This window comes from Camelus ferus, chromosome 22 (genome assembly GCF_009834535.1).
Source record: "Camelus ferus isolate YT-003-E chromosome 22, BCGSAC_Cfer_1.0, whole genome shotgun sequence".
NCBI lineage: Eukaryota > Metazoa > Chordata > Mammalia > Artiodactyla > Camelidae > Camelus > Camelus ferus.
In genome coordinates this window covers 8,998,821-9,024,127 of record NC_045717.1, presented here as the reverse complement: position 1 = coordinate 9,024,127, position 25,307 = coordinate 8,998,821, and the positions used below count along the sequence as shown (strand labels likewise).

At 46.1% G+C, this 25,307-nt stretch overlaps 1 protein-coding gene and 1 long non-coding RNA gene across 2 annotated transcripts in view; both read right to left on the bottom strand.

Moving 5' to 3' along the window:
* The window catches only part of SLIT3 (slit guidance ligand 3), a 583,256-nt gene that overhangs the window by 224,162 nt on the left and 333,787 nt on the right, over positions 1-25,307 (bottom strand). The gene's annotated exons all lie outside the window — the stretch shown is intronic.
* On the bottom strand, positions 620-21,248 carry LOC116658995. Its single transcript, XR_004314253.1, has 3 exons — positions 21,237-21,248; positions 19,801-19,804; positions 620-786 (listed from the first exon to the last, which is right to left on the bottom strand). It is a non-coding gene; the product is annotated as an uncharacterized LOC116658995 (long non-coding RNA).

Genomic DNA, 25,307 nt, shown 5'->3' with positions numbered 1-25,307 from the left:
GCTTCAAGTCCCAACTCTGCCCTCACTTTACTTTTTCATCCTGGGCCAGTCCCTTCTCCTCTCTGTACTTTAATTTCCTTATTTGTGATATACGGTGGAATTGAGCTCACAAACTCAAATACGGGGATGAGGCAGAGAACTGAACTCACTGGCTGGGTGGGGATGGTTACCAGCAGAGGAGCACATGTCTGTCCAAACACTGAGTCAAACTCCACGTCACAGGACCCTGGGGATAGACATATGAGCCCACGGTCTCTGGACAACCCCCCCTCCCCAGGGTCCCACAGGAATTTCAAACTACAGATTTTATGCAACATTTTTGATTTCTTTTTGTAGATTTTTCAATGCTAGAAACTGATTTAAAAACTTACAAAATTCTATTTGATATTTAATATAAAAAAATCCATGAGTTCACAAATGTATTCCAAAGAGAAAGTTAAAAAAAAAAAAAAGCATTTCTCACTACTATATAACTCTATTCTGAAAACTGGTAGTTAAAGAATCATTTATCTGGTTTCTCCCATAGGAACTGTATTTCAGGGTAACCAAACAGCCCAGGTTTCTGAGCTTTTCTTTACATATGAATAGATGTAAGCAGAATGTAGGGGGAAAAGAATCCTTTTGCAGTTTCCAATTAGGTAACTGATTCCGGCAACAGTCATCAATGAATGCTGCAATTATTAAACAGTTAAAGGTTGACTCAGGGTGCCAAGTTATTAGTCACAAACTGTGGCTGGTAGTGAGGGCAGAAAAAGAACTTTCCAAAAGAGGGATCAGTTGTAACCACTTGAACCCACTGATCAGGCTCAGCATGAAAACAGTTAAACCACGTTAGGTGCATCCTGAGATACAGTGTTACTCATGCAGTATTCTTGTCAAAACATTTAAACCCGAATCCAAGCAAGCCTAACTAACCTGTGGCTAGAAATATGCAGGGGCTGGAGGAACACCTTAAACTGCAGCATGGAGAAGCCAGCAGAAAAATCCAGAAACTAGGACATGCTTCAGGATCTGGTTTCTTTGACAAGTCAATGGCATGAAAATTAAAAAAAAAAAAAAAGGGAACTCTTTCAGATTAAAAGCAAAGGGTAAAACAACAAGGTATAGCATAGGGAACTGTATTCAATATCTTGTAATAGCCTATAATGAAAAAGAATATATATCTAAATGTATAACTAATCACTATGCTGTACATCAGAGCTAACACAATACTGTAAATCAACTATACTTCAATTAAAAAAAAAAAAAAAGCAGAGGATAATGTTTTAGGCCAGCACCATCCAATGGAAATATATAAGCCACAAATGCAATTTTTAATTTTCTAGTAGTTGCATTAAAAAGTACCATATATTTAATAACACATTTAAATAAAATACATTTAATGTATTTAATTAATTTAAACAAATATATTTCATAATAAATCTTATTACACCCAAGATGTCCTAAATACTATAATTTCAACATACAATCAAAATAAAATTGTTGATGAGATATTTTACATTCTTTTCCTGGTACTGTCTTTGAAATCCAGTGTGCAGTTCCCACTTACCATGTATCTGAATTTGGACCAGTTACATTTCAACAGCTCTTTGGCCACACGTGGCCAGAGCCTACTACAGTGAACAGCACAGTTCCAGACTGAAGTGGAACAATGACTAAATACATGGGCTGTGATACATGAGCTGTGTTTGGACTGTAGTTTGAACAAGCCAGGTTTTGAAACATATTTTGGGGGACAGTTGCGAGACTTGGGATATGGACTAGATATCGGATGATACGAAGAAACTATTATTCACTTTGTTACGTGTGGTGTTTGTAATTTGTAAGAACACATTTTTACTTTTTAAGCAAAGTGTACTGAAAGATGTCAAAGTGTCACGATGTCTATAATTTACTTTAAAATACTTGGGGAAAATAAAAATATTCACAACTGTTAAATCCAGGCGATGGGTATCACGGGGGAATCTCAGTTCAAGTGGTCACTTAGGTCTCTTCCAGATGGGAAATTTTAGGATGCCAGTTGCCTATGTGCCTTGGGACTCTGTTGCGCTGGTCAAGAAAGAGCATGTACAGCGAGCAACAGACTCTCACCTGAACAGGGTTTCTCTCCTCTCCTCTGCAGGGAAAACCTGGAAAACGCACAGCCAGGGGAGGCTGTCCGCTGAGCTCTGCGTGACAGAGCTGCAGCTGAGGCAGCAGCCCTGGGAGCCAGGTCCCAGCGGAGTGTGGAGCCAGAGGGGCGGGGCCCTCCGGGCACCCCGCGCGCCACTTCCCGGACTCCAGGCAGGACGCATCCAGCACTGTCCTTCATTAGTGCTAATGGAATTTCAAGGTCAATGACCACTCGTAAATACCAGCCCTAAATTAAGTGTATCCGAGGCTCCTTGCCCAGAGGATTTTATTTTCATTTTTCTTAAAAGCCAAGTTGCTTGGGAGATAGGGGAGTGTCAAAAATACAGTTAACCTTTCAAGATGAAAACACTATCAATTCTATTGATTTAGATCATAACTTGCTTCCACTTAACTCACCAAAAGGGACTGCCGATTTTAGAGATAATGTATTTCTCAGTCTTAACAGAGGTTTTTTTTTTTTTTTTTTTTTTCTCTTTTCTATCCCTGGCCACCCACTCCCCCACACCCTGGCTGCCCAAACTCTCTTTCTCCAGGGACTTCTTGTCTCAGCTCCCCCGGGGAAGCCTCCTACAGGAGAGCGACTGGGTCTGGCTAGATTGCTGACAACACCAAAATAATACAAAATGCTCTGTATTATTGATGGCGGCTTCTCTGCCTGTCATTTCTCCCCCTTCTCCTTCTGAACAGCTGGGAACAACCCTGCAATCCTTGTACAACATGACTAATACGTTCAGCTTCAGAGGTACAAAGGAGACGGAAATAAATGAAGGGATCGCTAAAGAGGAGTTTTTCTATCTCTCCGGTGGAATGATGAGTAACTGGGAACAGACAACCACGAACATCACTGCATAGTAATTGTCAAGTTGAGGGCCTGAGAGGCTCTAAAAGGACCTGAAACCAACACCTTATCTAAGGTCAGTTGTGCAGCGAGCTTGAGTTCCAGGGACAGAGTCAACAGTAGCTCCTAGCTGAGTCGTAGTGTTACCACACCACGAGACTTATGAGCCGGGTTTTAGCAGCTCCGAATCCCTCTTGCCCAGCTCCATGGGATGCTGTGTCTTGGTTGGACACACCAGTTTCCTTGCCTACTGCCGAATCTGTGTGTGGCACTACAGGAGAGGGAAGAACTGACATAAATCACCATCAAAGCCCCATCTTTGTTTTTTATTGATCCTCCACACTGAGGAATCCCGGCCAGAACTCCAAAGAAGGCACACCGGGCTGCAGACAGTACCGATGATTTCTTTTTCTTTTTCTTTTTTTTTTTTTTAATGCAAGATTCTGTCTGTATTGAAGAAAGATGGCCGAGCTCGCCCTTCCACCATGCCCTTGTGGCTTCCTGCCAGCCTTTTCTCTAAATCCTCAAGTCTGTTGTAATGTCTCCTGTTTCCCATCCAAAAAAAAAAAAAAAAAAAAAAAAAAAAAAAAAAATTCGGTATTGCTTTTATGTCCATATTATCTCTGGAAGCACATCCTCCAGTATGGAAGGTTTTGGTGTATTCAAATCTAATTCCTCTTTGGAGAAGCCAAGGAAACCTTTGCAGCACTGTTTATCAAGCTAATACAATCTTCTCTCCCAAGACAGACTAACTCCGACTTTAAACAACCTGTGAATAAATGGCCCAGCTTTCCCCCAAGTCTCTTTCCATTCATCTCAGCTTAGGAATGAGGAAATACGGATTATCATTTTGGTTACAAATATATTTCTATCCGGAGGAAGATCTACAAAGGTCACTTCTATAAATTTAAACAGTCTCCAGTTAGTCCTGAAGAGTTAAGTCCTCATTTTTTTTTTTTCTCAAATATCCTGGTGCTTCAAAGATGTTGTATGAGACAGATGTCACGTTGATATAATAAACAGCAATGCCAAGTCTAATGAATTAAGGGAAAAGAGAACCACATGCTGAGATTTTCTGATGAAATCAGGTAATGACAGGGAAGAAAAATGAAGCTGCATTTATAAATGGCTTGAGAATCCAAAATTCAAGGTGTGGAGAGACTCATAGCAGGAGAGGTCTCACCTGTGCACTGCATTCATCTTACATGTATATGCATTTCTGCCCGATGTTCTGGCTTGGGCAAAAGAAAAAGAAAATGAAATTTAAAGGGTCCCTGGGGCTAGTAATACTTTGGTAAAGGAAGTTCGTACATCAGTTGTCACTGAGGCCCCAGCCATGTTGTCAACGGCTGCGCTGAGGTGAGGGTTTTTAGAAGATATTTTATAAGAGGTCTGTGAACCTGATTTATGTTTCCAACAGCTCCCTTGCACTTGCCATTAATTATGATTAGGTGGAAGAACTCAGCCCTCAGTGGTCTGGATGGTGGATGGACGTGTGGCACGGCGACAGCCTCCCTGAGCACCAGCGCGGCAGTGTGGCATCAGGGCCAGGACGAGGGAGGATTCTGCCTGAAGCTCTTCAGAAAAGGAGCCGTCACAACCTCAGTGATGCTTTCAAGGTTACACACAGATGACAGAGCTCGACTTTTAGTCTGGCTCAAAGAACTCTGGCTTTCATTTGTGCCCATTTCATTTTTTTTTTTCTTAAAAATGTTCTGCAGATACAGCAACAGCCTTCTCAAAACAGACACCCAAACGCCCTCCGTAGGACAACTTAGCAAAACCTACCTAAACAGAAAGTGTTCATACCCTCTGCCCAGCCATTCCACGCCTGGAGATTTATCCTGTAGATACACTGTGAGCAATGTGTAGAGATACAGGATGTTTACTGCAGCATTGTCCTGGCAATACTAGAAACAATTTAAATCTCTATCAATGTTTACCTGGCTAACGTTAAACTAAATTCTAGTGCATCTAGACAACAGGATACCATGCAGTTTATCGAAAAAGATTTATGTTCTGACATGGAAACAAGAGCCATGATATAATTTTAGATGAAACAGCAAACTTCGAAACACTATGCAGACTGATTACATTTGATCCTGCATAGAGATTTTCTGGAAAGAGATCCAAGCTTTTAATGATGGCTAACTCTGTAGAGAGGAATTCAAGAGAGGACAGGGACTTTTACATTGTAAAATTAGATAATAAGTTTTTTTTTTGTAAAAAAGAACCCTTATTTTTATAATTAAAAACAAACAAAGCCCTTTATCTAATAAAGACAAATTGAATCACTATTTAGGCTTTTCTTTTCCAGATTAAATGTCACCAAATGCTTTATTTTGTCAACTCTAATAATTTTAATAATAATAACAGCAACAGTAACAGATTATATTTTAGATTCTATACATTTATTATTTAAGGCCACTCCCTCATTGATTAAAAAGTAGGAAGACCCAAGCAAAGAGCCTTCTTCCACGCCGCATTTTGGTGACTTGCACTCAATTTGATATCATTCAATATGCTTTCTCCGATTCAAGGACCTTGCTTTGATGACGGTCCATGTCGATGGTCAGCACATACTAAGTGGTTCCAAGGGGTTAAAATCAAACGGGGGTTTTGGCTTCTTCTATATGGAAGTGACTGTCATTTTTTTTTCCAGCAGGGGATCTCTAGCACCACAAGTTCCCCGAACAGCAAACTCTCTGTAACACTGACCTTGATTCTGGAAGATAAAGGACTTTTGGCTCTCTGGCCCCTTTTGGGCAGTTCTAAGAGGAGCACAAGAAAGGGCTACAAAGTGCGGATGTCAGCCCTGCCTTCGGGGAAGATGTGCATGCTTATTTGATTAATTTGGCTTATGTTCGGGAGTCAAAGATTTCAGCCAGCTGGAGCTTCTGGCCCTTTCATGCCGCCCCCCACCCCACCCCCCAGAGTCTGTGAGACCCTGTCTCTGTGAACTTCCCTGGGTCGCTAACTTCCCCTCTCCAGGACACCTCACTCTTAGGGAAATCACAACAGCTTCATGCACCGGGGGCCAATTCTCTGGAGAGCAAGAGCAACAGCTTAACTAGAGGCAGGGAGGATAATCTCAGCATGAATTATTCACCAGTGAGACAGTCAGGGCTGCACAGAGGGAATACAGATTCCCGCTGCGGGGCTCCGTCTCACCAACTTCCTTATTCAGTTTGAATGCCTCTTTCCTACCCTTGTGAATCGAGCCGATGTATTGGCATTCAGGGAGCTTCTGCACCGATTCCAAGACTGCCGCCTTCCTTCTCCCTCTCCGAGTTCAAGCTTACTTCTTTGAGTGCGGGTTAAGTCTTCTCCTTAAATCCTCTTTTCTTTAAGTCAGTTGCTCTGTATGTTTCTGTCCCGGTCTCCTTTTTTGGCTTATTTAAACTGAGTCTCTCCCTATTTTTGAAAAAAACAAAAACAAAAACAAAAAACCACACCACCAAGTCTTCCATGCTGCATTCATTGATGCATTAGATATAAGCCCTCCCATAAGTGCCCACAGCGCATCACTCGTTCATTCATTTACAGCCTTTGCCATCTCACCGTCCTGACACATTGCTACGCTCCTTCAGAGGGGGAGCAACTTAGAGGGATGGCCAAATGCAAGGCTCTGGCGTCAGACTGCTCCAGTCTGAATCCCAGGTCTCTGATATAAAAATCCTATTTTTTTTTCTCAAAAATCTATGTATTTGGACATCATCTGTCACCTGACCTGTGGAAGGAAAAAAGATAGGGAACCTCTATCTAAAAAGATATTTCCCTGCACACGATCATGCACAGAAAAATAGCTTTTCTTTCCTCTCTGATCTTCTGGGAAACTCTCACAGTCTCACACTCTTCGTGTTTCCGAACTCCCTCAGTGCTTCCACTCAGAAGTGCACACCCGGCTCAGCCATTCACCTCACGTGCAAGAGGAAGAGGGCGATTTTATGTAGTAAAGATATATGGGACAAGCCAACCTCAAGTTCACATCCGTTAAAGCATTTCTCTGTTGGCAACATTTTGACAAGCCTCTCACAGCTCTATGCTTAATTAAAATAAAAGGGTGATATACATCATTGCACCGAGTCCTTGCTGATGTAGAGGAAGGGAGAGGAAAAAATGAGTGCATTAGTTCTCCGTTATTAAAAGTTATTTCAGCATGACATCTCAAATAAAGACTAGCCATTAGCAAAATTAAAAATTAGGGGAAGTTGATTTTGGGAAATGCACACATTAGTGCCCTCCTCCTGCCTCTGGCAGCATCTCTTCCCGTCCTGTCCCAGCTCCAAGTGGCCTCCCCACCCCGCCTGGGTTCTTGATCCCTTGAGTTCCCAAAACTGATTATCATAATGATGGAATGGCAAGCAGAAGGAGAACTGTTTTGTTCATAAATTCTGCCTAATAATTCCTCAAATTAAAGAAGAAAAAAATATAGTCAACCCTTACTGCTCACCTACTATGTGCCAGACACTATTTGCACCTTTATTCATAAACGATTGCTTAATTATTTAAACCACTCTCAGGGGACGTGGGGGAAGGAAGGCAATATTTACTGAACACCTGCCACTTTCTAAATGCATGATGTGAGTTTTCTCTGTTAATACTCCTACCAACCCTGCAAGGTTAATGAAATGAACCCCACTTCGCAGAGGAGATGAGCAAAGTGAGACCCTAAGTAACTGGCCTCATGCTACAGCGTTACTCAGTCAAGTGCAAGGTTTCAAACTGAGGTCTTCCTCTTTGTAAATAAGATCCATCCTATATAGAACACAGTAAGTGGAGGGTGGGAACCAATATGAATAAAAATCTGCAGAGGTGGGAGTGTGCATGGTGCATCCGAGGATGGGGAAGGGCTTGACCAGGACCAAAGGGTCCCAAAGGGGAAGACAGAGAGACCACCGTCACAGAGAGGGGCTGGGCTGTAACATTCTGTGATGCCGGAAGGCCGGCTGAAGGCCACCAGCTTTGGTTTGGGGGCCTTGGGCACCCATCAGAGGTTCTCAGACAGGCTCACTCAAACAGTGCCTCATGAAGTTTGACCAGCAGTGACGTATAAACTAATTATAGGGGATGCTGGAAAGGAGTCTGGGCCTGAGAGTGGGCTGGACTTGGGGTGGGGGAGGCACTGGGAATGAATAAGAAACTGTGGGCGGACGCTGCCTGATAAAGAGTCTCTTGCCGTCCTAACTCAGGAACTGAACTGATGCAGACAAATAGTCTGGGACTCCCTTGTCACCTGAACACGTTACATCAGAAGTCTCGCCATCTGAGCTAGGAATTGAGAAGATGTGGAAAGCGAGGATATTTGCATTAACAGGCGTCGAGGAGCCGAGCTGACAGATCAGGTACTTAATGAGATGAGAGCAGGACTCACAGGAAGAAAGGAGTCAAGGATGATTCCAGCCTAGAGCCTTACAACCAGGACTGTAAGAGTGCATCCGTGACCGGAAGAGAGATGCCTGAACCGAGAATGTTCTGGGGACTTGGTTTGCTTGAGCACATGACTAGATGGAAGAGGAAAAGCAGGGCGAGCGAATTGACCCCCAGAACATTCTATAAGCCAGAGACCTGGGTATCGGTCTTGATACTTCCCTCTCCTTAATTCGTATATCCATTTAATCACCAAGTTCTATTATTTTTACTTCCAAATATCTGGGCAATTCACTTGTCTGTCTCCACTGGCAGCATCCTCACCTAAACCACCATCACCTCCTCCTGGGCTGCTCGGACCCCTCTGCTCCCTCCAATCAGCTCCCCACCCTGAAGTCAAAGGGCTCCTTTTACAAACATAAATATGATTAAGTAATCCTTTCCTAAATGCCTTTTAGACTAGGCCTGGCATCAGCAAATATGGCCCGTGGGCTGAATCTAACCTGCTGTCTAAATAAAGTTTACTGGAGCACAGTCACACTCAGCTATGTACTGTCCGTGGCTGCCTTCACGCCATAAGAGCAGAGCGGAGTAGTTATCACATAGACCATCTTGACTTTTATAGAAAAAGTTTGCCAACCACTGAACTAGACCAGAGTCCTTAACTTGGTCCGTAAGGCCCTGCAAGCTCTGACTGCTGCCCACTTCTCCAGTCTCTCTTCGCACCACCGACGCCCCTGCTCTTGGTGCTTCAGTCAATCTGGACAACTTCCAGCTGCTCACAGGAGCCAGAGAAATGGGACTGCCTGGTGTGTATGGGCACGGCCTGCAGAGCATCCTGACTCCGCGTGCTTCCGGAGGACAGGCCTTTTGGCCTGAGGGCACTGCTAGCTCTAGTCTTCGTCTGGCTTCCTTTCCCTATGTCCTGCTTCTCTCCTTCCTGCGAAAATGAGGTCCAGCACCCTCCGTCTTTCTCATTCCTTCCTCCTTAAATCTTCCTTTTAGGGAAGGAGCCTAGATCAACCACTGCCCCTCATTTCAACTCAAGCCAGTCTAATGAATGCAGGGACATTTCAGTTTTTGAGCCTGACTTCCAAGTGAGAAAGTCTTTTCCCTTTTTCAACACCTTCCAGAGATTAATGAGCAGGTGGGAGGGTTCAGCAGAGTGGAGGGGGGAAGGCAGACAAATCCCTTTCTCTCATCCCTGAGATCTCATCATAGAGGGAAGCATCAGCCTCCTCTGCCAAGGTGAAGACCAGCCTCAACTTCAGACTCAGAACCAGTTTTCACTGAGCATCTTCAAAGGGCACTAGGAACATTTGCTTGTTATTTTGTGTCATCTGTAAACCAGTCTGGGATTGGTTACAGGTAACAGGAACCACTCTAGAAAGTTTAAGCCAGAAGACCAACAATTTTGTAAGCATCTATACACATTCTGTAGCAAATGGGATTAGACGCTTACAAACCTGTTGGATGTGCTGGAGGAGGAGGCTCCAGGTGCACCTCTGGGAGCAGCTCGCAGGAGTAACACTGCAGAACTGGCCAGCCAAGGGAGCTCCTACTCTGCACAAGCGGGGGAAGCAGGATGCGGTGGCCCCCATTGCTGGCTCCAGAATCAGACCGTCTTAGCTGCCACGTGGGGATCTGGAGGCTACACCCAGAGCTGCTGGCTCCATGGCCACGCCGTGCCTGCTGGGGCCACAGCAGCAGGGTGGACCCCCGGCAGACCCCCTCTCTCCCCACATAACTCAGTTCTGAATTCCAGACTTGTACAAACACATCAGATGGCAGCTATTAAGTCGCCCCCAGAGGCCTGGCTGCAGGGCAGACTGGGGATGGTCCTTTTCAGTGTTCCCGTCTCTCAGGACGGGAAAGTGCACAGGGAAGACGCTGGTGTGGATGTTGAGTGAGGAAGACTGTAGTCTCTGGTTAAAAAATTGTGTGTGTGTGTGTGTGTGTGTGTGTGTGTGTGTGTGTGTGTGTGTGGAGGGGGGCTGTTTCCCTGCTTTTATAGAAGCAGAAACTGAGGTTCTGAAGGTGATGTGCTCAGCCCCAAAGTCAAGCCCAGGTTTGCCAACTCTAAGCTCCATTACTTTTTCTAAAATAGGGAAAGAAAGTATTATTTGTTACATTCAAAGTCAGGAACCAAGTGAGGTCTTGGTCCTCTTACTGCTAAAATGACACACTTCAGAGCTCAGCCAGCTGCTAGAAAACGGATTCAAAGCCAGCTGACAAGGGTCAGCCCGTGAACCCAGATGGGTAAAATCTGGAGCCTCTACCAGCTTGATTCAGAAAGTGATTTGCACAGGATATGTTTCATCCCACAGGGCACTCAATGACACGGTGTTTTTCTCCAGAAGCAGTGACTCAGAATTCAGGGTCATCATAAAACTACAAGCCATAGTTCCCAAAGAGCCGGAAGTCTGAGTTCACCCACCCAACTGTAGAAGGGTGGATATGAGGTCCTGAGAAGGAGCCCATTTCTCTAGGGGGTTACGAAGATCTCTGATTTTGGGGACTGTAGTTTTCAGGAGTGAGTGGATGTAATTAGCTCTTCAGTTAGTCATCACCACTGCCTTGGTTCCGGCTCTTGCTATTTCTCAACTGGATCATCACAAAGCCAGCTCCCTGGGAGCCCAGATTCGTGTTTCTACCCTCCAACACATCTCTCCTACTGCCAGACCTCCATTTCTGCAGTTTGGATCTAACTATGATAACACCCTGCTTAACAACCCTTTAATTTGTCACTGCTTAGGAGATAAATTCCACTCAGCAACAACAACAAAACCACCCAATCAAAAAATGGGCAAAAGACATGAATAGACTTTTCTCCAGAGAAGAGACAGAGATGGCCAACAGGCATATGAAAAGATGCTCAACATCACTAATTGTTAGGAAAATGAAAATCAAGACCATGATGAGATACCCCATTACACACAATGGGATGGCTGCTATTAAAAATTGTATTATTTCCCAAAAATAAGTGTTGGTGAGGATGTGAAGTTGCAACCCTTTTACACTGTGGGTCGAAGTGTAAAATGGTGCAGCTGCTTTGGAAAACAAGATGGTGGTTCCTCCAAAAGTTAAAAATGGAATTACCAGAAGATCCAGCAATTCTGTTTCTGCGTATGTACCCAAAAGAATGGAAATCAGGGTCTTGAAGAAGTATTTGTACGTCCATGTTCACAGCTGCATTATTCCCAATGGCCAAGAGGTGGAAGGAACCCTTGTTGATAGATGAATGGAGAAACAAAATGTGGTACATCCATACAATGGAATATTATTCTGCCATAAGAAGGAAGGACACTCTGACACGTGCTACAGTGTGGATGAACCTTGAGGACATTATGGTAAGTAAAACAAGCCAGACACAAAAAGACAAACACTGTGTGACTCCACTTGGGTGAGGTATCTGGGTAGTCAAACTCGCAGAGATGGAAAGCAGAGTGGTGGTTGCTGGGGTTTGAGGCTGGTGGGGAAACAGGCAGAGCTGTTTTCTAACGGGTATAGTGTTTCAGTTTGGTAAGATGAAAAGAGTTCTGGAGATGGCCTGCACATGCCGTGAGAACACTCAACACTACTGAACTGTACACTTCAAAATGGTTAAGGTGGTAAATTATATGTTATGTCTCTTTTACCACAATTAAAAAAACAGATGTTAAGTCCAAGGCACCTGGTGTGACTTTTGATGCCTTAGACCAATGGGCTCCAACCTGCTGCTCCAGCTTTGCCCCTGCTTCTTCCTGGCATGAGCTATACTGGCCCTTCCTGAAGTTCATCATGCTTTTTCACATCTCTGGGCCTTTGCTCAAACTGTCCCCGACCAGGAGAGTCCATTTCCCCAAATGTCTGCCAGACAACCTCTCACTTCCTCCCCTTGACTTCTCCCTGAGTGTAGAATCAAAGTCACTCTTCACTGTGGCCCCCAAGGCCCTTTGCCGTTTGGCCTGGGGACCGCTTTCCCTCTTGCTTCCTGTTCCTAGGACGCCCAAGTTCTTTCCTCCCTCAGAGCCTCAGCCCACACCCCTTCCCTCTGCTTGGCATGCTCTTGGGCCACTCTTCCCATGACTGGTGGCTTCCTCTCCGCTCCTCAGAAAGATCTTCTCCGATTGTTCCACCAGGGAAGCACCCTCATCCTTATTCTGCAGCGTCTTTCCTTCAGGGCGCTTGTCAAAACTTGCATTGGCGTCACGTTTCCCTGACCAACAGGATTTGGCCTCTCTTCCCTACAAGAGTGTAAGCTCCATGTAGAGCGCCTACTCCTAACTGGGTGATGGAGGCACGTTCAGGACCTGGTCAAGTGGCAATCCTCTCTGAAGCCCATTACACTGATCCTCGGGAAATGGATTCCTCCTTCATCCGGCTTGATTTGCACTTTCTTCAACTGCCAACACATCACCTACCATCCTGTGTTACTGCGGGTCTGCCTGTTTCCCACACCGGGTGGAGAGCTTCAAGCCAGGCATCACACATTATTAATTGTGACGTTCCCAGTAGAGTGTTTGGCAAATAATAGGTGCTCAGTAAAGGTTTGTTTCATGTGGCATTTTCCAAACTTTTGTCATTTTTTCCAACTTCAAGATTTCTGTCATATTTACTTATAATCCTGTTGAGATTGGCTCACATTTGAAAAACTATTTAAAGAGGAAAAATAGTAATATCAGTAAAATCAAGAGTTAACTCTGCTATTTTTCTCCAGTATACATGAAATTAAATGCATAATAATAAATTAGAAAAAAATTTTTAAGTATCCCTAAATAATATTGACCGTCATTCTTTGGAAAACACTGGTTTAAAGAATGAGCACTTTGTGGGGAGGGTATAGCTCAGTGGTAGAATGCGTGCTTAGCATGCACAAGGTCTTGGGTTCAATCCCCAGTACCACCACCTAAAAAATAAATAGGTAAGCCTAATTACCTCCGCCATCAAAATAAAATAAAAAAAATTTAAAAAAAAGGAAGAATGAGCAACTTGATTCCATGCCCCTCGGCTGTCACTCCAGGATCTCTGGCAAAGACCAGATTTAGGCCAAGCCCAGGGAAGCAGGCAATAGAGGATGCCACGTCCATCAGAGGAACCAGCACCTGCAGGGGCGGGAACTGGGGATTTAAATGCCTCCACTCAGCTTTGAGAACCCACGGCTGCATCTCTGCCTGAAGAAAAGGTGGCCGAGACGTGGGGAGAAGCATCCATTGTAGGAAGGGCCATCCGTGTAGAGGAGAAGAAATCCTTTTAAATTTTCTCTGTACAGCCCTGCCGGGGAAATAGGTGCACGTTTACACAGACAATAAAATGGGTGGACACGCTCAGAGGCTGAAGGTGCTATGGTTTGGGGCTCTGAAGTCAGGCAAGCTGGTTTCCAGTAGGCACTCGGCCACTTCTAGCCATGAGACTTTGAGCCACTTCCTTAAACCTCTCATAGCCTCGGTTTCCTTATCTGCACAGAGGGGCTAACTGGTGCCGCTGTCTTCTTGTTGCAAGGCTCTAAGGAGACGGAGCACTGAGAGAGCTGAGCTTAGCATCTGCACATAACACACACTCAAAACGTACAACCCTCAGCACCGTTACGGCTGCTGTTCTGAGGAACAAGGAAGTCTAGGGCACTGCCCTCCTCCTCCTCAGGTCTGGAACGAGAACCCTGGGGAGGGGCAATAGCTGACCTCTGCAGCTCAGTTCACCTGGGAAGCTGAGTCTCAGGTCTGGAAATTATCCAACCAGAAGTCCCCTGGAGGCCGGATCCACCCAGCACGTCCCTTGTTCTGTTTCACGGTGCCACGCGCCATGAGCGATGTGCCTCCTGGTCAATGACTTGTGGGCTTTCGGGCCCTTGGAAGATGTAACATCTTATTTCAGAGGATAAATGCTGCAAATCCACAGGGAGCCTGCAAACCCTCCTGGAATCTCACCGGCTGACAACACCGCCACCTCCCTCTGCAAATGTCACCTCCTGCCCGACCACTGACAGGCGGCCCAGGCCCAATGCCCTCCGTGCCCCTGGCAGGGAGAGCCCAGGAGACCCTCGCTAATTGTCTCATTGGCATTTCCCACGATTTGGCAGGAAAGAAACACAGGCACAGATCAATCCCACCAGGGCAAGTCAGAGCAGCCGCCGAAAAGGTGACCCCAAAAGAGAAAGACTACACTTATTTTTATTTTGCTTTTTCTTATGTTATGTATGGAGTTTAGATTGCTTCTTACTTGCCTTTTGCCTTTTCAGAAAAAAAAAGTTGAAATAACAAATGATTACTCGATTGATTGATTGATTCATCTATCCATCATTCATCCATGGCCCCATCTGTGCATCCTGGGAGTAACACTGTACATCTCTTATGTGCCAGACATGGTGTTAGGATCTGACGACGCAGGGGTGAGCAAAAGAAAGACATGGTCCCTGGCATCACTGAGCCTAAGATTCTCCCATCTGCCCCTCCACAAAAATCTCAAGTCACAAGTTCAGAGATCTCTCTGGGAAGGAAAGGCATGGTGTGCCCTGAGAACTACAATGAGGGATGTGTCCTGGGCTGGGCAGGGTGTGCGGCACTGGATCATCTGGGACCTCCTGGCCGCAGGCTCAGCCTCCTGGCTTCAGCAGTTCTGCCCTAAGGTTGCGCTGAGTGAGTGCAGGCGAATGAAGGAGAATAAAGATTTGTGGCTGGAGAGTTTGTGGCACAGGTGTGTTAGCACTTCTGCACACAGAGAACTGCCCAGGGCACGCTAGCCTGAGGTGACTCCTAGAGTTTCCCCTCCCAACATCTGCTTTAATCATCTGGGTAGATGCCATCCTGGAGATGTTTCTCCATGTACCCAAGCACTGGAGCCAGACTTGAAAATGTTCCTTGACACTTCCACTCTGAGCCACCGAACGGCGGGGAGGGAGGGAAACCTGCCCGTCTGCCAGGCCTGCAGCCATCGCAGTGATCCTGGTGGGATGCTGGTGATTTCAAATACGGTGGGATCAGGACTACACGTTATCACTGAGGACCACAGGTAGGTGAAGGGGGCGGGGGGAGGCTGCCTGCCGCAGGGGAGCGAGGCTGCCATATACCAGGAGTTCCCTGGCAGGTGACCAGGACATGTTAGAACCATTTCTCCCAACTCAGCCCCAAATCCCAACTCCTTACTCCATTCTTGACACTTTTCATTTTGGTAGGAGACACCATAAATTTGCAAGTTATTCATCTGGACCAGATAAGAAGGAGAGAAAGGGGATGAGGGGGAAAAGCACATATGCCTGGGTTTCTTCTCTGTTAAGTCTCCCTCTCCCTGGGCGCCTACACACAAGGAAGCAGAAAGAGTAATAGAAGGTCCTGTTTCTTGTTTGTTTGGCAAAATTCCTTGCAGACAGCAAAGCCCTAGTGTACTTGTCTGTCAACCAATCGACATGTGTGATGGGGGTAAGCACCCGCCCGGGGACACCCTGTGGGGAAGCATAGCGGGTCGCCAAAGAATGTGGAGGGAAACAGCTCTGGGGTCAGATCCCAGCTCCTCCCTAGCTGGCTGTGCCATTTGGGCCAATTCTCACCCTCCCAGTCTGTTTGCATATCTATACAATGGGGAAGCCTGCCTCCTGGGGCTGCTGTGAGAATTAAGCGAGGTCATGCACCGCTAAACCAGCCTCACACCTGTGAAGACATCAGCAGCACAGACTACAATCTGGGTAGCGCCCCCTAGAGTTGAACGCGGTGCAAAATGCACAGCCTTACGTGGGAGTCTGATCCACAGGGCGAGCTCAATCAATAGCCCCTGTCATAGGCGGGGAGGGAGACCGTGCAGAGGAACAGTGCATGCACAAGGTCCTGGGTTCAGTCCTCAGTACCTCCATTTAAGGAAAAAATAGCGGCTGTCATTATAAGACGCAATCCGAGCCTTGTCTTCTGAAGCTGGCAATAACACGGGGCTTTCCACGTGAATGCCACCAGCAAGCACACCGGGCAAAGCAGAAGGGCCAGCTGACTGAGTTGGCCACGTTCACTGCCAGTGGCTCAAGAGAGCCTCGCAGAGAGGAGAGCAAGTGCTGTCGGCGAAGACCGCCCAGGGGTGTCAGACAGAGCAATGGGGCTGAAGTGGAGGGTGTTTAACAATCACCAGCACATTAGAAAGGGCTTTCCCGTCGGCTAAGTGCTTCTGACCCGCATCTCTGTTAATTCTTGCAATTACTGGAGGAGGCAAAGATTGTGATTGCCTTTTGAGGGACGAGGAAATTGAGGCTTTGAAGAGCTGTGTCCCGTCCCCTGGAGAGCATCATTAGTGAGTTCTGGGTCCAGGGTCTCTGGCTCCAAACCATCGATGTGGGTAAAGTGTCAGAGAGCAAACGACAAGGGTCATCTGGGGCCAGACCCTGGAGGTCGGCAAAGGCCCACCCGGAGAGTCGGGCTGTAGTGAATGAGCAACGGGAGGGAAGGAAGATCTTTCGGCAGAAGAGTCACATGATGGAGAGTCACCCTTTCCAGAGGATGAACTGGGTCGCAGTGGGCTGAGTGGCATGTGCCGTGGGGAGAGAGGCGAGGAGGAATTCGTCCTTCATTTATTATTCAGCTGATGCTCACTGAGCGCGGTGCTGAGCCGTGCTGCTCGCTCCATCCCCTCCAGGTGTGACTGGGAGCTTGCTGTTCTGCTCTCCCAGGCAGCAGCGGCTCCCTCCGGAGTTCTGAGGAATCCAGGATTCCTCAGTATGCCGGGGCAGGGGCTCGACGTGCCTCCCAGAAGCCCACCAGGACTTCAGCTCTCTTATCCTCCAAAGAGATCCATCTGCCAACATGGGCAAGGCTCCTGGCAGACGGCACAGCAATCATCACCTGCAAGGGCTCCCCGGAGGAATAATTAACCTATTGGAAGCTCTTGCTCCAGGGAAGAGGCTGGAGAGCGAGGATGGTTCTGAGCCACCCAAGCCTGCTTCCCCTTCCTGCTGGCTGGGATTCTGCTTAAAACGCCCACCTTTAAATGACCTACTCCCGATCCACATTTTCCCTGCACAGAGTGAGACTCCAGGAGAGAAACAGCTCATTTATGCACTTACTCATTCAACTAATAATTATCCGACTTACTGTGGGGAGAAACAGAGGTGGGCGTGACACCGCCTTCAGGAGACGTCAGGCTGGTCCTACGTCTAGTAATGGGGAAGCAGGAGCCTACGGGAGAACCCAGGACGAGGGGGAGGTGCTCGCTCTGCTAGCACCGACATTCAAGTTCAGCCCTGAGAGAAGAGCAAAGTCAGCCTCTGAGACCGGGCAAGAGTGGTTCAGGAGGGCAGAGAGCCTTGTGCAAAGGTGGGGAACTAAAACAACAATCAACAGTGGCTAATGATGCTTAAGCCCTTATTGTGGACCATACACAATGCCAAATACCTTTTATACACTATCTCCTATATCCTTAAATACCAAACCACAAAAAAAGAATAATGACCTTGTCAGGATAAATCTTGCCCTAATTTTGCAGCTGAGAAATTGAGATTCAGAGAAGGTAGTTAACTTGTTCAAGGTGGCCTGTTAAAATACAGTGAAGCCAGCATTCAGATGCAAGTTATCTCCCTCCGGGTCCTGAAATGGCTTAAATACGCTGTGCCTTCAGGGCCCCTCTGGCTGCACCCCCTCCAGGAAGCCTTCCCTGACTTCATCAGCCTGTGGGGATGATCTCCTGGGACCCTCTCATCTCCACCACCACACAGGCCCTTCCTCAGTTCAGGGGTGCAGCCTCCATTCTGTTGTTCTGGTGTGTTTGTTCCCTCCTCGTTTTAATTCTCCCACCGCACCTGAAGAAATACTTGCTGATCGACCATTCTTTTGTCCCAGTGCCGTACTGATGAAATGATCTTTCTAAATGGAAAAGCCTAGTGGGTCTACCCAGGCCTCAAACTCCTGGCCAAAGGGGAGGCCTGAGTGTGTTTCAGTGTTCACGGTGTTTTCATAAATACACAGGGATAGAGGGTTATGAGGAGTGGTAAGGTAAGAGAGCTTCAGCACAAACCATGACATTCTCTTCTGAGCTCCTAGGGCCCTGGAGAAATTCAGAGAAATCACATTACAGTGCTCACAGGCCCTGTGGTGTGGTTTCTCTGAGAAGCATCCTTTCTGTTTGTGTCTGATTTTTGTTTAAAGGATATTCTTTCCAAGATGGCAAACATGAAAGGAGCTATTCTGTTTATATTTGTCTGGTAACCCCCCCTAAAAAAGAAACAACAAACAAAAACGCTGCATCAGACTGAGAGCAAATTTCAAACAATGCAATGAACCTGGCCTAGCAAATAAAACCTCTGGGATCCCAAAGTTACAATTAGTTTCCTCTACACAATTAGGGATGCTTAGCCTGGGGAGGTCTGCATGGATGTGAAATTAGTCCGTTGGAACAAGGAGATTGTAATGAAGGCTGCCCCCTGGCATGAAGGTACTTGGATCCCAGTACTGGTGGATGGCAAGTCAACATCCATTAGGCCAAGACCAAAGATGGGGCCAGCTCACTCACATGCCCTTCCTGGACCACCGCCTTCCCACTCAAAGCGAGAAATCATTGCAAAGACCTCCCAAGTTACGGTGTCCACCCCGGAGAACGAATATCCCCCAGAAGGCATGAAATCAACTTAATGAGCAGCTTAGATGCTGGAATAACCGACACACAGCTTTCCATGACCCATAACTTCCTATAAGGCCCTGTTCCCAGACTAGGTGACACGCTGACAACTGATTCTCAGTGGAGGCAGGGTGGTGTTCAGTAAAGGGAGGGGGCTTTGAAATCACTTGGTCATTTAGTCAATCAACATACATTTATTGAGCACCTATTGCATGTTTGTCCCATGCTAGGAACGGGGGCTACAGCGGTGAAGATCTCAATGTAATCCTGCTCTCCTGGCGTTTCCAGCTTGGTGGAGGCACCTGGAGATGAAACGACTACACGAGTAGCTCTTTAATTGTCACTGGGCTTGGTGCTACGGAAGTGAATTTATTGCACACAGAGATGTATATGGGAGCAAGGGCACAATCACAGAAGGCTTCCTGGAGGAAGGGACACCTGAGCTGGGGTTGGAAGAATGAGTGGGACCCACCCAGGTGGAGTCAGGGGAGCAGGGGAGAAGCTACTATGGGGCCGAGGGGTGGGAAGGAGTCCAGCAGGCTGGAGGGACAGGGAGGAGGCCAGTGTGTCTGGAGCGCAGAGGCCAGGGGCGTGAGTGTGGTGATGACGCTGGGATGGAACCCAGCAGGCCTTGTAGGGCACGTAGGAGGACCTGCACTTCTGCCCTAAGAGAACAGGGGAAACCGATACAGGGTTTTTAGGCTGGAGGGTGAGGGGATCAGATGTGCATTTTGGAAAAGGGATATCAATTCCAAATGAGTGGGACAGGGACAAGAGTGCACGAGGAGACATCCCTTAGGAGGTAGCAGTCCAGGTGAAAGGAGGTGGCAGCCTGGCCTTGGGTGGTGGCAGCAGATGACCATGGATCGACAGTGTGTTTTAGCAATATAATCAACCAGACTGATGAGATACGGGGTCGGGGGCAGGGGGAGGTGGTACGCAGGATGCCATCAGCCTCACGCAGCTGGATGGGAGGTGCTGGCGTTCTCTGAGCCTGAGCCATTCGAGGTGACTGGGACTGGGGAGGAAGATCACAGACATGGGAGAGGATCGCAGACTGGGTACCCACCAGCTGTGTGACCTTAGGCAAGTCAAGCAGCCCTCCACGCACCTCCGTTTCCTTTTCTGACACACCTCCTTCCCTTTTCCATTTCCTTTTTTTTAACAGCTACCTTGTTGGGTTTTTTTTAAGGATTAAACTTTGGTGTCCAGCACAGTGGCAAGTATGTAAAACACTCTAATAAATGACAGCAGTTAGAATCACCAGTATTTTTTCCCAAAGCAAACCATCAGAGTCACACTCAATCTCCTGATCAGAAATACCTCGGATGGAAGTTCTGATTCCCGGAGCGCACGTATACAACATGGACATAATCCTGAGGGGGGGTCCAGTCACATCACAGACATGTGGGGCTGTATGTTTATTGTATTTTCCTCCTTAGGGTGTGACAATAAAACCCTTATCCTAACAAACCAATATATCACGACAATTTTCTGACATGTTGGAGTCAACTACGTGGAGGCGGGGCCAATTTCTAATTCATACAATTTACGGTGGTCTGTCCACCAGGAGGGTCCATGAGGTGTATTCTGGCTAAACACTGGGCAAAAAAACAAAAGCAACTACAATTTTTTGTCGGCATTTGACTGTCAGCATGGATGGATTTTAGCACCTAACTTTAACAGAGGATGTTGGATTCTAATACCAGACATCAGTGTGTGAGGGAAAGGGGGCATTTAACAGGAAATGGTGAGAAATGCATATGAAGTGCTTAGCACATCGCCTGGTACCTAGTAAGTGACAAATGCCTGGGGGCTTGATCGTGCTGCTGCTAATGGTGATGCTGTCGTGTTCTGGAAGAAAGTTCCGTATCTGAGTGCTGTAATTTATAAGAATGCCTTTTCAGGGCATTTAGACACTATGATATGATTTTTAATCTTCTCTCTTTATTCTGCTTTATTGCTTTCTCCATATAATAATTGGAGCAGAAACGAATCTACCCCAATGTGGGAGACAGAGATACTTGTTCAAAATCCACTGCAAGACAGGAAAAAATGTCCTCACCGGGTGTATAAAACCCTGTAGACACACGAGAATGGGGCACCTGGGGGGAGGCAGGCAAGGGACAGGGAGTGAAGGAGAATTCAAGGCAGACAAATCAGCAGCAGGTTGGGTAGAATCACCTGCCTGGGCCACAAACCTAGGCCAGCTGCAGGTGAGGGCTGGGATGGATGAGCGGGGTCTTCAGGGGTCCCTGCTGCTCTTGGGGGCCTCTCCGCATGGGACGCCAGCATCACCTGGCCCCTGAACTGCTATGTTGAAATAGGTAACTGGGAAGAGCACGAATGTGCACCTGGCTTAGGAATTCCGGCCAGAACTGCTGTCTGGTGAGCACCCCAGGAATACAGGGAAACTTGTGGATTCAGAAATTTGGAATTTTTGCGAATTCAGAAGGGCTTAAGATGATCTAAGTATAGTCTATGAAGGAAGGCTTGGCTGAACAATTTACTATTGCAGACACAAAGGAAACTTGGTTGCAGAAAAATCAAGCACTCAAAGCACGTCGAACAGCTTTAAGCACTCTTCTGCAAAGAAAGCTGCCTTAAGCATCTCTATTGGTCACTATTTCACTTTAGGACATACGTAATTTTAAAAAGCAGTGAAATTGACCTTTAAAAATAAATGTTCTATAATCAAGAGCTCTCACCGGTGCATGTTATAGGCATGCCTCAGAGACTGTGGGTTTAGTCCCAGTAAAGGGAATATTGCAATAAAGCAAGTCACACAAATTTTGGGGTTTCCCAGGGCACATAAAAGTTATATTTATACCATACTGCAGTCTATTAAGTGTGCAATACCATTATGTCTAAAGAAAACAATGTACATACCTTAATTAAAAGTACTTCATTACTAAAAAATGCTAATGATCATCTGAGCCCTCAGTGTGTCATAATCTTTTTGCTAGTGGAGGGTTTGAAACATTGCGAGAATTACCAAAATGTGACAGGCACACGGAGGGAGTAAATGCTGTTGGATAAATGGTGCTGATAAGACTTGCTCAGTGCAAGGTGACCACAGACCTTAAATTGGTGTAAAAAAAAAAAAAAAGCAGTATCTGAGAAGTGCAATAAAATGGGGGTACGCCCGTATCTACCTTTATGCAAGGCACTTTGGTGTGCAAAACCGAAAGTTACGTTCAAGACCGCGTTTTATGTTGTTCGTACTATTATCTCTATGTTAATCATCATAATAATAGCTGTAATTTATTAAACTCTTACCTTGTGCTTGGCACTCTCTTAGAGCTGCTTCATACGGTACTTAATTTAACCGTATATCCTATTTTTATTCCTATTTTACAAATGAGTAAACTCGAGATTAGGGGTGAAGGTAAATAACCATGGTTACCCAAGAAGCAAATGGCAGAGATGGGATTTAAACTGGACTGGACGAACCCTGGGGTCTGTGTTCTCAGCAGGTGTACTACATGGGGGAGGATAAGATAAAAGCTAAGTTAGACTGTCAGGCAATAAAGGACAAGTGTCAAATGGGATGTGGGTGATAAATGCTAACAGAGGGTAACAGCCCTCGGAGGGCGCCACTGGCTGTTCTGGTAATCACAGATTTGTTCCATTCAAGTCTTCATCTTGAAAAAGTGTGACGGCTGCCCAAGGCTTAAGAACCAGAAGACTTGAATGATGGAGTGCTTCTGGATGGTACTTCTATAGGTCTGTCATATTGAATGCCAGCTGTCACCAGTCCTCCACGCAGAGTGGTGACTCCAGAGAAAGTAGGTGATTTCCCACTGCTGCAAACCAATGGTTAAGAAGAACCCCATCCTTGAATGTATTTACCGCTATTTATATTCAAACGACATCACTGATAGCAAAGGAGGGGGGAAAAGAAAAGAAAAATCCCAGAATCTCCTAGACACATAAAGTTATAAAGTATTTTTATCATCTCTGTTTAAAAAAAAGAAATGGGAGCAACTAGAGTCTTCAGATTCTTTTACAGCCTGGCCTATTTTGCAAACACCAACCATCATATTAAGGGTATCAACAGTATGAGGGTGATTTAGTCCCAACCTGGAGATGGGAAATAAACGACGAGGCAGGCTGCATTAAATCAATCCTGAAATGAATCTTCCAGATATCAAATCTGGGCTTTTCAGGACAGTTTTATTTGCTAATAAGCCTCATAAATTGAAAGCTGCCAGTGTTGTCATGAGAGGTGTACCTTGAAAAGTATAAACGATATGAAAATGCGGGTTCGCAGCAAAGCAGACCTGGCAAAGGATGGGTTGGGCGCAGTAACGTGTGCACTGTGTTTCAGCGAAGCTCCGGCTGGGCGGCCGGTGCCTCCAGATGGAAACACTCAGGATGCCCTGAGGACTGCTGTCATTCCGGAGTGAGTTACAGGAGCAAGTGAAACACAAGACTCTTCTATGAGAGCAAACTAGCCCACAGGGCTTGGACAGCTAAAACCTAGCCGGTTTTAACTTTTGGAAATCTCTGAAAGCTGATATTCTCGTTTCAGCCTGCAGCTCGCCTGCCTATTTGTTTTTCATTATTTTGGTTTGAGGCCTTTTGAATCACCAGGAATTTGTATACAGTCTAATTTTCTTCCACTTTTTTCTGGGCTCCCACAAAGATGGGGATGGATGTTTTTTCTCATCTCCTATCTCCATCCAGTTTTCTAATGAATTCTAATCAGTCAGTGACCGAAATCAAAGGCATGAGGCTCATTCACCTCCCGGCAGGAAGCACACAGCACAGTCAAGTCAGAGCTGGGTTCAAACTCTGGCTCCACAGGCTACCTACGTTAGGGCATTTCATCTTTTTGAGGCTTGCTTTTCTCAGCTGTCTAACAGGAATAAGAAGTGCTTTTCGCCGGAGCTGATTCTGGCCTGAAATGGGAAATTCTTTGTAGAGTGCTCACATAGTTCCTGGTACACAGTAAGTGCTCAGTAAACTAGAGCACCTATTGCTTCTACGTCGTACCTAAGTACCGATGCCCCGTAGGGGACACAGTTTTCTTTAGCATAAACCCGGGGTTCAAGGTTTGTTTCCAAGTGGAGAAAGGGAAATCCAGTCTCTGACTTGCCTCTTTCAGGTAAATGAGGGAAGAATTTCAGTTTTCCATGTTAAGATTCTCACCGATCCAGACACAGGAATCACAGAAAATGCACGGAATTTGGAGATGGGTAAACTGAAGGTCAAGTTACAGAGTCCTTCTGAATATAACTTTCCTCATCTGCACAACGGTAAGAATAAAAATATCTATCTTGCAGTGTTTGTCAGGATTTAATAGGATTATTTATACAAAAAGAATCTGCAAATTGTTAAGCTTTAGATCTATTTATAAAGTCTTCTTTTAGCATCTAGCACTGGGCCTGGTACAGAGCAAGCAGTCATTTGAGAGGCAGTCAATTTTCCCTCCAATCTTCCATATCCGCATCATTTCTAGTGTAAGTAGTTGGTGTGTGCAGCTGGGAGGGGGCAGGGCTAGTCTCCAGGGAGGTCACATGACCCAGGCTGGCCCATCTGAATAGTGCATCCCCCAGCAGCAGTGACTGGTTCAGAGATGGGCACATGACCAAGCCAGACCCAATTAGAATAAGTTCTAGAACTTTTACAGGAACTACTTGGGGGAAAAAGCTCTTTTATTTCCCTGCCAAACTCCATGTTGAAATGATAAGTGTGTAAACACTGGGAACCACCATATAGAAACAGTCCCAGTGACATTATTGAACTACTAGATCCAGCCTTGCCTGAAGCCCTTGAATTCTTAGTTTTAAGATCCAATATGTTTCCTTTCCTTTCTTCCCCCCACTTTTTTTTTCAAGCCATTTTGATTTTGGGTTCTATTACTTGCAAATGAGAATCCTGGCTATACTTTAAGAGTCTATATTTGTTCTGTTTACTTGTTTGCTTTTTAACCTTGGTCTAAAAGCTAGATGTGCTCTAGAGAGTAAACATTTGTACAGCATGTTGTATCTGTTTGTCTCTTTTTGGGGAAACAGGGGTATACAGAATCACTGGTCTGCAGGAATCTAGATTTCAGTCTATGCACAAACCTTTCTTGTCTAGCAAGCTGGCTTCTGCCCTAATCTTTACAGAGTACAACTGTACTCTGAATATATTCACTTCCTAAAGCTAAAGCTTTTTTGATTATTCCACATTCTCCTTGACCTTCTGTGGGTGTTTTGAAATGCCGATCACCAAATGAGGCCATAAAGATGTTATCAGACATGAGGGGACTGACCTCCTGGTCTGGTTTTGCCTCTCAAAGTCTCTGGAGTTTTGTGGGGTCACCAGAGTCTGGGATCAGAAGGGTAAAGAGATGCCTGCTGCTAGCCAATTCTCGACTCTCGATGGTGGCTGCCTGGAGGTCAGTTTTGGGGCA